This window comes from Mus caroli, chromosome 17 (assembly GCF_900094665.2).
Source record: "Mus caroli chromosome 17, CAROLI_EIJ_v1.1, whole genome shotgun sequence".
Lineage (NCBI taxonomy): Eukaryota > Metazoa > Chordata > Mammalia > Rodentia > Muridae > Mus > Mus caroli.
The window spans coordinates 87,126,438-87,140,808 of NC_034586.1; positions in this window are offsets into that span (position 1 = coordinate 87,126,438).

Consider the following 14,371-nt stretch of genomic DNA (forward strand, 5'->3'; position numbering starts at 1 on the left):
TACAGAGACAAAGTTTGGAGCTGTGATGAAAGGATGGACCATCTAGAGACTGCCGTATCCAGGGATCCATCCCATAATCAGCTTCTAAATGCTGACACCATTGCATACACTAGTAAGTTATTTCTCTTAATGACAGAAATGATGTATTTAGTGATTTAAAGGAATCTCTTTCCTAAAATCTATTTTTCTTAAACCTTGAAGAATTACTGTTTTGATCTCAAAGTGGAATGGGTCAATAGTTAAGAATTTAGTATACAATACTCTTACTGATTCTTTTTTATCTTTTTCTTTTTATTAGATATTTTCTTTATTTACATTCCAAATGTTTTCTACTTTCCTAGTCCCCCCGAAAATCCCCTATCCCTTTCTGCCCTCCCCCTTCTCCCCAACCCACCCACTCCAGCTTCCTGGTAATGGCATTCCCCTACACTGGGGCACAGGACCTTCACAGGACCAAGGGCCTCTCCTCCCATTGACCACTGACTGGGCCATCCTCTGCTACATATGTAGCTAGAGCCATGAGTCCTACTATGTGGTTTAGTCCCAGGGTTCTCTGGGGGTACTGGTTAGTTCATATTGTTGTTCATCCTATGGGGCTGCAGACCCCTTCAGCTCCTTGGGTACTTTCTCTAGCTCCTTCATTGAGGACACTGTGCTTCATGCAATAGATGGCTGTAAGTATCCACTTCTGTATTTGTCAGGCACTGGCAGAGTCTCTCAGGAGACAGCTTTATCAGGCTCCTTTGAGCTAGCTCTTGTTGGCATCTGCAATAGTGTCTGGGTTTGCTCTTTGTTTATGGGATGGATCCCCAGGTGGGGCAGTCCCTGGATAGTCATTCCTTCAGTCTCTGCTCTGAACTTGGTCTCTGTAACTCTTTCAGTGGGTATTTTGTTCCACCTTCTAGGAAGGGTCGAAGTAGCCACACTTTGTTCTTCCTTCTTCTGGAGTTTCATGACATCTGGGTTCTTTCCAGCTTCTGGCTATTATAAAAATGGCTGCTATGAACATAGTGGACCATATGTCCTTATAACAACTTGGAGCGTTTTCTGGGTATATGCTTAGGAGTGGTATTATTGGATATTCCAGTAGTACTATGTCCAGTTTTCTGAGGAACCGTCAAACTGATTTTCAGAGTGGTTGTACCAGCTTACAATCCCACCAGCAATGGAAGAGTGTTCCTCTTTCTCTATATCCTCCTCAGCATCTGCTGTTATCTTAGTATTTAATCTTAACCATTCTGACTGGTGTGAGGTGGAATCTCATGGTTACTTTGATTTGCATTTCCCTGATGATTAAGGATGTTGAACATTTTTAGGTGCTTCTCAGCCATTCCTTAATGTTCAGTTGAGAATTATTTGCTATCTCTGTACCCCAATTTTTAATGGGGTTGTTTGGTTTTCTGGAGTCTAACATCTTGAGTTCTTTGTATATTTTGGATATTAGACCTCTATCAGATTTAGGATTGGTAAAGATCTTTTCCCAATCTATTCGATGCCTTTTTGTCTTATTGGCAGTGTCCTTTGCCTTACAGAAGCTTTGATATTTTTCGAGGTCCCCTTTGTCGATTTTTGATCTTACAACACAAGCCATTAGTGTTCTGTTCAGGAATTTTAACCCTGTGCGCATAACTTCGAGGCTTTTCCCCATTTTCTCTTCTATAAGTTTCAGGTTCTCTGGTTTTGTGTGGAGTTCCTTGATCCATTTAGACTTGAGCTTTGTACAAGGAGATAAGAATGGATCAATTCACATTCTTCTACATGCTAACCACCACTTGAGCTAACACCATTTATTGAAAAGGCTGTCTTTTTTCCACTGGATGGTTTTCGCTCCTTTGTCAAAGATCAAGTGACCATAGGTATGTGGGTTCATTTCTGGGTCTTCAATTCTAATCCATTGATCTATCTGTCTGTCATTGTACCAGAATCATTTAGTTTTTAATCACAATTGCTTTGTAGAAAAGCTTGAGGTCAGGCATGGTGATTCTACTAGAAGTTCTTTTATTGTTAAGAAGAGTTTTCACTCTCCTGGGTTTTTTGTTATTCCAGATGAATTTGGAAATTGTACTTCCCAATCTATCAAGAACTGAGTAGAAATTTTTATGAGGATTGCATTGAATAGGTAGATACCTTTGGGCAAGGTAGCCATTTTTAATATATCAATCCTGCTAATACATTAGCCTGGAAGTTCTTTCCATCTTCTGATATCTATGAATTCTTTCTTCGAACACTTGAAGTTCTTATCATACAGATCATTTGCTTGCTTAGTTAGAGTCACACCAAGNTATTTTATATTATTTGTGACTATTGTGAAGGGTGTTGTTTCCCTAATTTCATTCTCAGCCTGTTTATCCTTTGCATAGAGAAATGCCACTGATTTGTTTGAGTTAATTTTATATCCAGCTACTTCACCAAAGTTGTTTATCAGGTTTAGGAGTTCTGTGGTGGAATTTTGGGGGACACTTATGTATACGATCATATCATCTGCAAATACTGATATTTTGACTGCTTCCTTTTGAATTTGTATCCCTTTGATATCCTTTTGTTGTCTAATTGCAATGGCTAGGATTTCAAGTACTATATTAAATAGCTAGGGAGAGAGTGGGAAACCTTGACTTGTGACTAATTTTAGTGGGATTGCTTCAAGTTTCTCTCCAATTAGTTTGATGTTGCCTACTGGTTTGCTGTATATTGCTTTTATTATATTTATGTATGGGCCTTGAATTCCTGATCTTTCCAAGAATTTTATCATGAACAGGTGTTGGATTTTGTCAAATGCTTTCTCAGCATCTAATGAGATGATTATGTGGTTTTTGTCTTTGAGTTTGTTTATATAGTGGATTGCATTGATGGATTTCCTTATATTGAACCATCCCTGCATGCTGGGATGAAGCCTACTTTATCATGATAGATGATTCTTTCTATGTGTTCTTGGATTCGGGTTTTGAGATTTTTATTGAGTAATATTGCATCAATATTCATAAGGTAAATTGGTCTTAAGTTCTTTTTCTCTGTTGGGTCTTTGTGTGGTTTAGGTATCAGAGTAATTTTGGCTACATAGAATGAATTGGGTAGAATACTTTCTGTTTCTATTTTGTGGAATAGTTTGAAAAGTCCTGGAATTAGGTTCTCCTTGAAGGTCTGATAGAACTCTGCACTAAACCCATCTGGTGCTGAGCTTTTTTGGTTGGGAGACTATTAGTGCTGTTTTATTTCTTTAATGGATATTGGACTGTTTAAATCCTTAATCTGATACTGATTTAACTTTGGTTCCTGGAAACTGTCTAAAAAATTGTCCATTTCATCCATGTTTTCCAGTTTTGTTCAGTAAAGGCTTTTGTAGTAGGATCTGATAATTTTTTGAATATCCTCAGTTTCTGTTGTTGTGTCTCCATTTTCATTTCTGATTTTGTTAGTCTGGATAAAGGTTTATATATTTTGTAGGATTTCTTAAACAACAAGCTCCTGGCTTGGTTGATTCTTTGTATAGCTCTTTTTGTTTCCAATTGTTGATTTCAGCCCTTATTTTGATTGTTTCCTGCTATCTACTCCTTTTGGGTGAATTTGCTTCTTTTTGTTCTAGAGCTTTTAGGTGTGCTGTCAAGCTGCTAGTGTATACTATTCCTAATTTCTTTTGGGAGACACTCAGCTATGACTTTTCCTCTTAGGACTGCTTTCATTATGTCCCATCAGTTTGGGTATGTTGTGGCTTCATTTTCATTAAACTCTAAAAAGTCTTTAATTTCTTTCTTTATTTCTTCCTTGACCAAGGTATCTTTGAGATGGGTATTGTCTAGCTTCCACATGTATGTGTGCTTTCTATTACTTATGATTTCATTGAAGATCAGCCTTAGTCTGTGGTGATCTTATAGGATGCATATTTCAGTCTTTTTGTATCTGTTGAATCCTGTTTTGTGACTGATTATATGATCAATTTTGGAGAAGGTACCATGGGTGCTGAGAAGAAAGTATATCCTTTTATTTTAGGGTAAAATGTTGTATAGATATCTGTTAAATCCATTTGTTCTATAACTTCTTTTAGTTTCACTGTGTCTCTGTTCAGTTTCTGCTTCCAGGATGTGTCCATTGATGAGAGTGGGGTGTTGAGTTCTCCTAATGTTATTGTGTCCGGTGCTATGTGTGCTTTGAGCTTTACTAAAATTTCTTTAATGAATGTGGATGTCCTTGCATTTGGAGCATAGATATTCAGAATTGAGAGTTCCTCTTGGTAGATTTTACCTTTGATGAGTATGAAGTGTTTCTCCTTGTCTTTTTTGATAACGTTAGGTTGAAAGTCGATCTTATTCAATATTAGAATGGCTACTCCAGCCTGTTTCTTGGGACCATTTGCTTGGAAAATGGTATTCCAGAGTTTTACTCTAAGGTAGTGTCTGTCTTTGTCCCTGAGGAGGGTTTCCTGTATGCAGCAAAAAGATGGGTCCTGTTTATGTAACCAGTCTGTTAGTCTATGTCTTTTTATTGGGGAATTCAGTCCATTGATAGATAGTAAGAGATATTAAGGAAAAGGCATTATTGCTTTCTGTTATTTGTGGTGATAGAGTTGGAATTCTGTTCATGTGGCTATCTTCTTTTAGGTTTGTTGAAAGATTACTTTCTTGCTTTTTCTAGGGCGTAGTTTCCTTCCTTGTGTTGGAGTTTTCCCTTTATTAGCCTTTAAAGGGCTGGATTCATGGAACGATATTGTGTGAATTTGGTTTCGTCAAGGAATATTTTGGTTTCTCAATCTATGGTAATTGAGAGTTTTGCTGGGTATAGTAGCCTTGGCTGGCATTTGTGTTCTCTTAGAGTCTGTATGACATCTGTCTTGGATCTTCTGTCTTTCATAGTCTTTGGTGAGAAGTCTGGTGTAATTCTAATAGGTCTGCTTGTATATGTTACTTGACCTTTTCCCCTTATTGCTTTTAGTATTCTATCTTTGTTTAGTGCATTTGGTATTTTGATTATTATGTGTTGGGAAAATTTTCTCTTCTGGTCCAAACTACTTGGAGTTTTGTAGGCTTCTTGTATGTTCATGGGCATCTCTTTCTTTAGGTTAGGGAAGTTTTCTTGTATAATTTTGTTGAACATATTTACTGAACCTTTAAGTTGAAAATCCTCCTTCTCATCTATACTTATTATCCCTAATTTTGGTCTTCTAATTGTATCCTGGATTTCCTGGATGTTTTGAATTAGGATCATTTTGCATTTTGTATTTTCTTTGATTGTTGTGTCCATGTTTTCTATGGAATATTCTGCACCTGAGATTCTCTCTTCCATCTCATGTATTCTATTGGTGATGCTTGCATCTATGGCTCCTGATTCATTTCCTATGATATCTATCTCCAGAGTTGTCTCCCTNTNTGATTTCTTTATTTTTTCTAGTTCTATTTTTAGATCCTGGATGGTTTTGTTCAATTTCTTCACCTGTTTGGTTGTGTTTTCGTGTAATTCTTAAAAGGATTTTTGTATTTCCTCTTTGAGGGTTTCTACCTGTTTACCTGTGTTCTCCTGTATTTCTTTAAGGGAGTTATTTATGTCCTCCATCATCCTCATGAGAAGTGACTTTAGATCCATATCTTGCTTTTCTGGTGTGATGATGTATCCAGGACTTGCTATGTGGGGAGATTTGGGTTCTGATGATGCCAAGTAACCTTTGTTCTCTTGCTTCTGTTCTTAAGCTTGCCTCCTGCCATCTGATTATCTCACGTATCCCCTGTCCTCAATATATCTGATTGGAGCCTGTCCTTCCTGTAATCCTGCTTCAATCATAACTCCTTGGAGTCCAGCTTTCTCTGTGATTCTGTGATTCCAGAATCCTGTGATTCAGATATTCTGGGTGTGTCAGAGTTCTTGGCAGTCAAGCTTCCTCTGAGACCCCGAGATCCTGGTGTGACCCAGCTCCTGGGATCCTTGGATTCTAAGATCCTGGGTATGTTAGAGTACCTAGAAGTGGTGCCTTTTTGGGGGGTGTATGGGGCTGTCCACTGAGTTTGAAACTAATCAAACCAGCACAGACTGGAAGGAATCTGAGCGACTGGTCATGCAGGATTCCTATGTCCCTGTTCTTGTTTGTCCCAGGCACTCCTCTTGGTGCTATAACAGATGCTATGTTCTACTCACCATTGATTCTTAGATCCTGGGCATGCTAGGTTGCCTGGTGAGTGGAGAGTCCTCTGGGAACTGTGGGACTGTCCACGGAGTTAGAGTCCAAGGTGGCCCAGCGACTCTTACTGGTTCTTTATGGATTTATAGTATTGGCAATTGAATTTCATTATATAAGAGGTTGATCTATTGTTACACATATATAGGCTTATTTAAATGGCACTTTGCATTTCTGTTATTCGAGCTTGCTTATCTAATAAGGAAAGCAAATGCTTGTAGACCTACTTCCCTTACTTTTGTTCTAGACATATTCCGGGAAACATATGAGTGTAATCCTTAATTCAAGATACCGAATAATTTAGCTTTAAAAAACACAGACTTCATGAAATTTTATAGACCTGAAGCTTAAGCTTTTGAATCTATTGCCAAAAGGCATGGAAAAAATTCTTGCTTCTATCATAGAGATTTTAAGAGCAAAGCAAGTCAATGTTAAAATAGGAAGTGGCTACTTGACACAACTAGTTTGTATGGGTTCTTTGTGTCCTCAGTATTCAAAGATAATGAGGTTATCTTAACTGTAGAATTTAAATCGGTAGTATATTAAGGATTCCTTTTCTATAAATGACTATACAGTACTAGACTTGAAAAAGCATCCATTGTCCCATTTGCCTCTAAATGCAGACAGGGATTAAGTCACATTAAGTGACCACCACTTCTTAGGGACCTCCAGCAGCAGGGGGAAAAATATGGTCAGTTGTAACATTTTAGCAGTGGAACTTTTCATTAAATGGATATTTATCTTTGACCACGTAGGCCACACTGGCCTCATCCACTCTGGGTCTTTCTAATATAAATAGCCAGGGAAGTTGTGTGTCGATGCCTTTGTGTTAAAATTTGCTTCAGAATCAAAGTGGGATCTCTGTGACCCATAACAAGCTCATTTGCCTTCATTCTGTATTTTGTTTCTTTGGTAAAATGATAATGATTTTCACTCTTTGCTTAATACTACATTCTTTTTTTTATTATTTTTTATTAGGTATTTTCCTCATTTACATTTCCAATGCTATCCCAAAAGTCCCCCATACCCTCCCCCCCTACTCCCCTACCCACCCACTCCCACTTTTGGCCCTGGCGTTCCCCTGTACTGGGGCATATAAAGGTTGCAAGTCCAATGGGCCTCTCTTTCCAGTGATGGCCCACTAGGCCATCTTTTGATACATATGCAGCTAGAGTCAAGAGCTCCGGGGTACTGGTTAGTTCATAATGTTGTTCCACCTATAGGGTTGCAGTTCCCTTTAGCTCCTTGGGTACTTTCTCTAGCTCCTCCATTGGGGACCCTGTGATTCATCCAATATCTGACTGTGAGCATCCACTTCTGTGTTTGCTAGGCCCCGGCATAGTCAGCTAGCTCAGTCGGTAAAGCATGAGACTCTTAATACTACATTCTTAAGCTACATGGGTATCAATGATACAAAAGGCAGTGCATGTTGTTACTAGTTCTTTCTTCCTAGTAGGACTTGCACAGTTATTCCTTGTTAACAAGTTGTGAGATATGACCTACTTACTATTTAGCATCACACAGAAGGGAAGATTTAAAGTGTCTCATTTATCCCCACCACATCACAGTAGGAGCAGCTGCTCAGATTCACATAAGGAAATACAATCATGATGATTCAAATCGTTTATAACTCTGGTCCAATAATTATGCATAGGTGATCAGTTAAAACAGTTTAAAGATGAAATTGACCCACATAAGTGATAAAGTTTTAATAATGTGAACAATAGTCTTATGGAAAGTATTCGTTTGACTCTTGTGGAATGGACCAGTCTAATTTTTCTTTTTTTTTTTTTTTTAACAAAACTAGTAAACTATTTTTAAAGAAAAGCTCTATCCTCTATGTCCAAAAAAGTAAAATGACAACTCCTGCTCCATGAGGTGGTACTGGGGATTCAACCCAGGTCCAGGACTCAAGCATGCTAGGCAAGTACTCTACAAATGAGATATATCCCTAGGGCAACATACTTTTTCATTCTGTTAAAACATTTGTTTAAGAAATTTAATCTTGAATTCCTGATACCCACATAGACTTATTTGGGAAGAGTTGTCATTTATTTTCCATTCTGTCATTCATATCACTTTATTTTTATCTTAGAGCTTGATGTACAGATATCTGAAAATATGTAATGCTCAGTGATCTTACTATTTATGAGTGTTTTTACTGATATATTTGAAGGTAGATTATTTTAATGCTGTCTTCCGTTGACTTTTATAAATTGTACAGTAGATTGTTTTGATCATTGCACTTGTTTTCTTTGAAATGTATATTTTGTCCTTTTAAATTCATTTACTTTTCAAGTGTGACTTTGTTGTTGACTTGTAAAGGTAGAGATAAATAAAAATTTAAGGAACTCTGTCTAATCTCTTAACTCAATTGCATTAGATTAAGAATATTTGGGTTTGAGTTCATTTTTATTTGAGTGTGGAAAGTTATGCTTTATAAGTAAAGAAGCAGCAAATACAGATGAAATAAAAATAAATGGAAGAAAATAAAGAGAAAAAAGAAATATAAACAATAAACAAAAATGTAAGTGAAAGTAAGTCATATGTGATGGCTACTGCCTGTGATCAGTACTTGAGAAGCTGAGACAAGAGGAATACTACAAACTTCAGGCATCTGTGGTTTCAAAATGACTTTGAAGCCTATCTGGGCCACAGAGCAAAACCAGGTTAGTTCTTCAGAGAACATAAACAAAAAAAAGTATATGATAATTATGGGGAATAGTCTGTGGATCTAAAATAGACAAAAATACATTTATCTTTTGAAGACAACAAAGAGGGCTTGAGTGGAGGTGTGTGGTGCTTAAGTCTTGCAGCAGATTGCAGACATGGCCTGAAGGAACACCCACCATCACTGAAATCCCTAGGATCTGGGATAGACACTATAGCTGCCAACGGTCTAATTTAAATCTGTCCTACCATTGTTCAACATATTGGACTCTGGTGTTAATATAATGTTAAAATACCATACATGGTTAAAATAAAATGCAGAAAGTGTGTTGATTGCTTGAGATGAAAGGAAGAAGGAGGAGCAGGAGGAAGAGGAGGGGAAGGAGAAGGAGGAGAAGGAGGAGAAGGAGGAGGAGAAGGAAAAGGACAAGAAGAAGAAGAAGAAGAAGAAGAAGAAGAAGAAGAAGAAGAAGAAGAAGAAGAAGAAGAAGAAGAAGAAGAACAACAACAACAACAACAACAACAACAATAACAACAACAACAACAAACTTCAGGTGTTTTTCACTGAAAAGTTCTGTTCAAATAGAATGAAGAAATCAGTCCACATTTTAAACCATCACAGTGGCTGCAGTTTGACAACAGGAAAACTGGGAATAAGCTGAAAAGTTGAATGTAGAAAAAAAATTAAGGGATAATTACAGTATCTCAGGAAAGAAACTATGGTTGTTTGGCCCATGAAAGTAATATCTGTATTAGAGTCAAAGCATCAGATTTGATAGATATGAAAGAAGGATTTCCCATAGTGAAGAGAAACACAGGAATTGTTACAGTTGCTGGAAAGAGAACTGACAAGACAGGAAATGAACTTGCAAGAAAGGCAGGTGAGGCAAAACCAAAGATTCAAATTACACAGACACAAAAATGAGTTGTATTTGTGTTCTTTCAGAAATGTCCACATTACATTCTTTGTTATATTATGATGTTTGTTCTATTATGATTGAAAGAGGGCAGCTTGCTGCTAATTAGTCTATGAAACTTACGAATTGACTGACACTTTTCTGTGGCCTTCTCATAACTCTTAGCTTTCAGAAATCACTCTATGACATACTAGAACAATTAGCATTTGTGAAGCAAGGCCTGGATTGTAAAAAAAAAAAAAAGAAAAATTCCCTTTAAAATGCTTGAAATTAGGTTGGCTTCTTTGGCCTAACTGTCTTGTAATCAAATGTCAGAGGTCTAGAATCAATGCTTAGAAAAGAAAATTGAACTCATCAGCATAAGAGCAGCACAGAGAAGGTTATGTGTAGTGAATAAGTAAATTAAAACATTGTTAATGATCTATAAAGGCATTTTAAAGTTCATAAGTAATCCTTTTAAGATATTTTGATTTAATAATCCCCAAATAAAAGATTTAAAGCAAAAGTAGAGAAAAAAAATAACATTACCTTTCATTGAGAAAACAATCAAAACAAAATATGGAATAATGATTTTTCTGTAGCACTTTATTGTTTATTTTTGGAAAAGAGTATTTTACTGGAAAAAAAATCTTATCTTTCAATTTTTTTTCCTTTAAACCATTTTGTTTCTCATTCTGCATTACTGCTGAAGTACACAGACATATGCACATCATGAATATAAGTATACACACAAGACACACAGCTATACATAAATAGACTTGACTATTTTGGTTCTCTCTGAATAAGCTAATATTCTTTTAAGTCTTTGGTCTTCTGCCTTTTGTTTTGCATTTTTCCTCAGACCTACATATGTCTGGAGGTATACTTAACATCTTTATTTCAAACTGCAGAAGTATCACACAAAAAAGAATGGATAGAGAACATTCTACCGGGTCACCCTGGCAGTACTTGGATGTAACTATTAACAACAAAGATTCTGCTAACACCAAGCTAATTATATCTGCATTATGAGCTCCAATTATTGGAATGTCTAGTAATGCTTTTGTCATTTTATTGACATTAATCACCAGGGAAAGACTTGATAAATGAAAAGTGGAAAGTCAAGAAAAAAAAAAAAAAAGAAAAAATCCGTCTCAAAACAAAACAAAACAGGCCCAGTGTTGAAGGAAGAAGCCAAAATAAATAAATAAATAAAAGTTCCTATTCAAGGAAAGAAGATGTCATTGATAATTTTGAGCCAAACTTTAATGAAGATTGGCTTAGGTGGTCAAATACACATGACACACTATTCACCTTTTCCAGGTCTTTTTGCTTTTAAGCACCTCATTCTTTGTTCTTTAATAGTAAAATAAAATATAATAAGATTGAAAACTAACACATTGGAGTTGGACAAAACAAATCTACAGAAGAAAAGAAGTCCAAGAGAAGGTTCAAAAGAAAAACCCACTGGGAATATACCTGGATGTCATAATAGGTATGCAGACGATTTGGCAAAGACTTGCCCAGGCCTTGTGCATATTGCTTAGGTCTCTGTGAGTTTATATTAGCTTTGATGTAAGGTGTCATCTAGGAAAGAGGAAAGGTCATCTTCCTGAGATGTTTTCACTCTGGCCTGTGAACTGTGGTGAGTGAGCCCATGCTGGCCAGGCTGAAAGAAGGATTAGGTTCCTGCTATTGGTGTGCCTTTCTTGGCATTATTAAATTAAATCAATATATAATCCCTGGGCATTGTCCTACCCTATTGGACAGATTTTCTGCAGATTGATGAAAATATAAAGACTTGTAGTGATGCTATACAAACAAACACACAATTTCTTAATTTCTCTTGATGATTCTATAAGAATCCCTCAAACTTTACAGTGATTATTAAGCCCTTTATAATAGGACTGCTATTAAAACCTTCTCTCATATGAAAACTGTAATTATATTTTGCCAGTCTTCACATGCCATGAGTTAATTGTCTCTCACATAGAAAGCAGTGACTTACAACCTAGAATACATTCCTTAGGGTTTTAAAACTATTAATCAAAGGTAAACAATAAAAGGGAAAGAATGATTTATTGTAGGTACAAGGATGCTATATAGAATATTGATTGGGTTTATCTATAGGAAAACAATGCTAACTTTGACACAAAAATTATGGTCTTAGACTCTCAATGCATGTGTGAAGCTAGTGACAGATAATTATGTGTAGCTAATAACTAATCTTTTTTTAATAAATAGCTAAACAATAGTACTTTATTGAAAAAGGTTTAATATAAGTGCATATAAACTTCAAGTGTGAAATGGTTTCAACATAACATTTCTACAAGTACAAGTTACTTCTCAGTGAAAGAGCAAGTTGATTTGGCTCTAAGACCTCACAATCAATCCACACTGCCAATCTTAGATGTCAGCTGGCCCTAAGTGGCAACCTTAACTCACAAACATGGGACTCACACTGAATGCTTGAGAATTCCTTCATTTTTTGTTTGTTTTTAAATCTTTCTGCAAAAAAATTAATGTCAAAATAATCCAAACAAAGGACTGCATGGGTATCTTAATGGAAAGACTTGTAAATATCTCTGATGTAAACTTATAAACTTCTCCTTTAATTTATTACCTTTGTTGCAGTAAATCTCAAACCCAAATAAGCCCCTGCATGAAAACACAACTCAGTTAATATGAATACATGCTGTATGCCTAGATCTGGCAGATCTACTGCTACACTACATCTTCCACATCTATGAGATTCCTTAGAACTTGCGGTTTCTCAACTTTTCTTCTTCTCATTCCACCTTCTCTGTGTCTTCTCTCTCTCTCTCTCTCTCTCTCTCTCTCTCTCTCTCTTCTCATTCTTCTCCCCCAACCTTCTGCTCCACCTTCCCTTTCATCTACCAAATCATCAGCTCTCCTTTATTTTACAAATTAAGGTGGGAAGCAGGTTTACAGGAAATCACCTGAGTGCTGACTCATTCCTTGTTCACAACCACTCACAGGCAGAATTAACATCAAATATAGTTAACCACATGGCAATCCACAATATTTCCCCCTTTCTGTCCAATTAAAAGACTATTACTATTTTGTAATTTATAAAGTACAAGAGACTTAACACCCAGTCCATCATCTTTATTAATTAAATAGAACCTCTGTCATCTAACCTTGCTTAAAGACAATAGTTTTGCACCTGGCTATGTCTTGGCTTTAGATTGAATATCTAAAAACAATCTTTATCTGAAAACAATCCTTTCAAATCTGTTTCTCTCAAAGTAAAAAGCCTGGGTTAACTAGGAGATTATGTAATTTTTCAACCCCATTAGAAATCCAAGAACGACCTATATTAACTTAAAATATATAGGAAGCCTAACACAGCTTCCAAAACTTAGCCAATTTATAGAGACTGCTGATCACATGGACAATCCCTTACTTCAACAGCTTAGAACATCGGTCTTCAACCTACTGGCCAGGGTCATGTGACAGACTTAGAGAAACAGAAATATTAAGGACTAGCCTACTCTGTCTCAGCAGAATCAAACTGTCCTAACCTGTAATTGTGTCCTTTCTTTGGACAGTACTATACTGTATGTGAAATGAGGCAATTCTTGCCTAGTGGCTGTTTTGCCACAACTGGAATAACTCAAAGATGCTCAGTTTGTTCTTTGAATCCAAAACAGGGAAAGCTATCAGGAGCAGGCTAGTCTCAACAACAAATGAATAAATAACATTAAACATATTGACTTCTAAAATTTTTAAAATCAATTATCTATGTGAAGTCATCTGGACTGTTCTCTTCCATTTGTAATTAAAATAACTGAAAACACCCTAACAATAAACTCTGAGTCACAAATTTCCTATTTGGCCCTTAACTTACAGGATTAAACATCTCAGATCTGTTTATAATAACTACAATAGAAGGACTGGGTCTAAGCCCTGTACTTTAAAAATTTTATCATCAAAGACAACCTATAATAACCACCACCAGTTCCAAGCCTAGGAACCTGGTATGACAAGTCTTCATAACTTCTTCAAGCTGAATGTAGGGGTTGAGATATTTTGAATGGAGGGGGAAGGGTAGGAAAATGGGGGAGTTGTTTGGCCTTAAGAAGGCCATACCAATGATTCTATTAGTCTGTGATGTCTATGTCTTGACTGGATCTGGATGAAAAACCAAGATATCGTGAGTTCAGGCAGGTCAGTTCAGCATGTCTGGCGATGAAGTTCACCAAGGCTGTAAATTCTGTAATATATAAATTTCAAAACAAAATTTTAGTATCATCAAGATAATATGTTTGATTCTCTGGAACCTAGTTCTTCAGGGTGTCTCCCTCTATCAAATCTGATACATTTAACTCTGGAAGGTGCAAATACCTTAATTACCTTTTCCAAAAATACAAAGACAAAACCTTTTCCCTAAACCAGTATATCCTTCAGCCTGTAACCAAGAAAATCTGTAGCTTGCCCTTTGTCCCAGAGGAAAAATAAAACAACCACAATACTCAAAATCACACACATATTAGTCTATTTAGGCCTTTCTAATTCATCATGTCAAGGTATTAACCCAAAATTCCCGTGGAGCTCACGTTAGACAGAATATGAGTCTCCTGTAGAGATTATCATACCATCTTTAAAACAATTCCTTCCCTTCTTC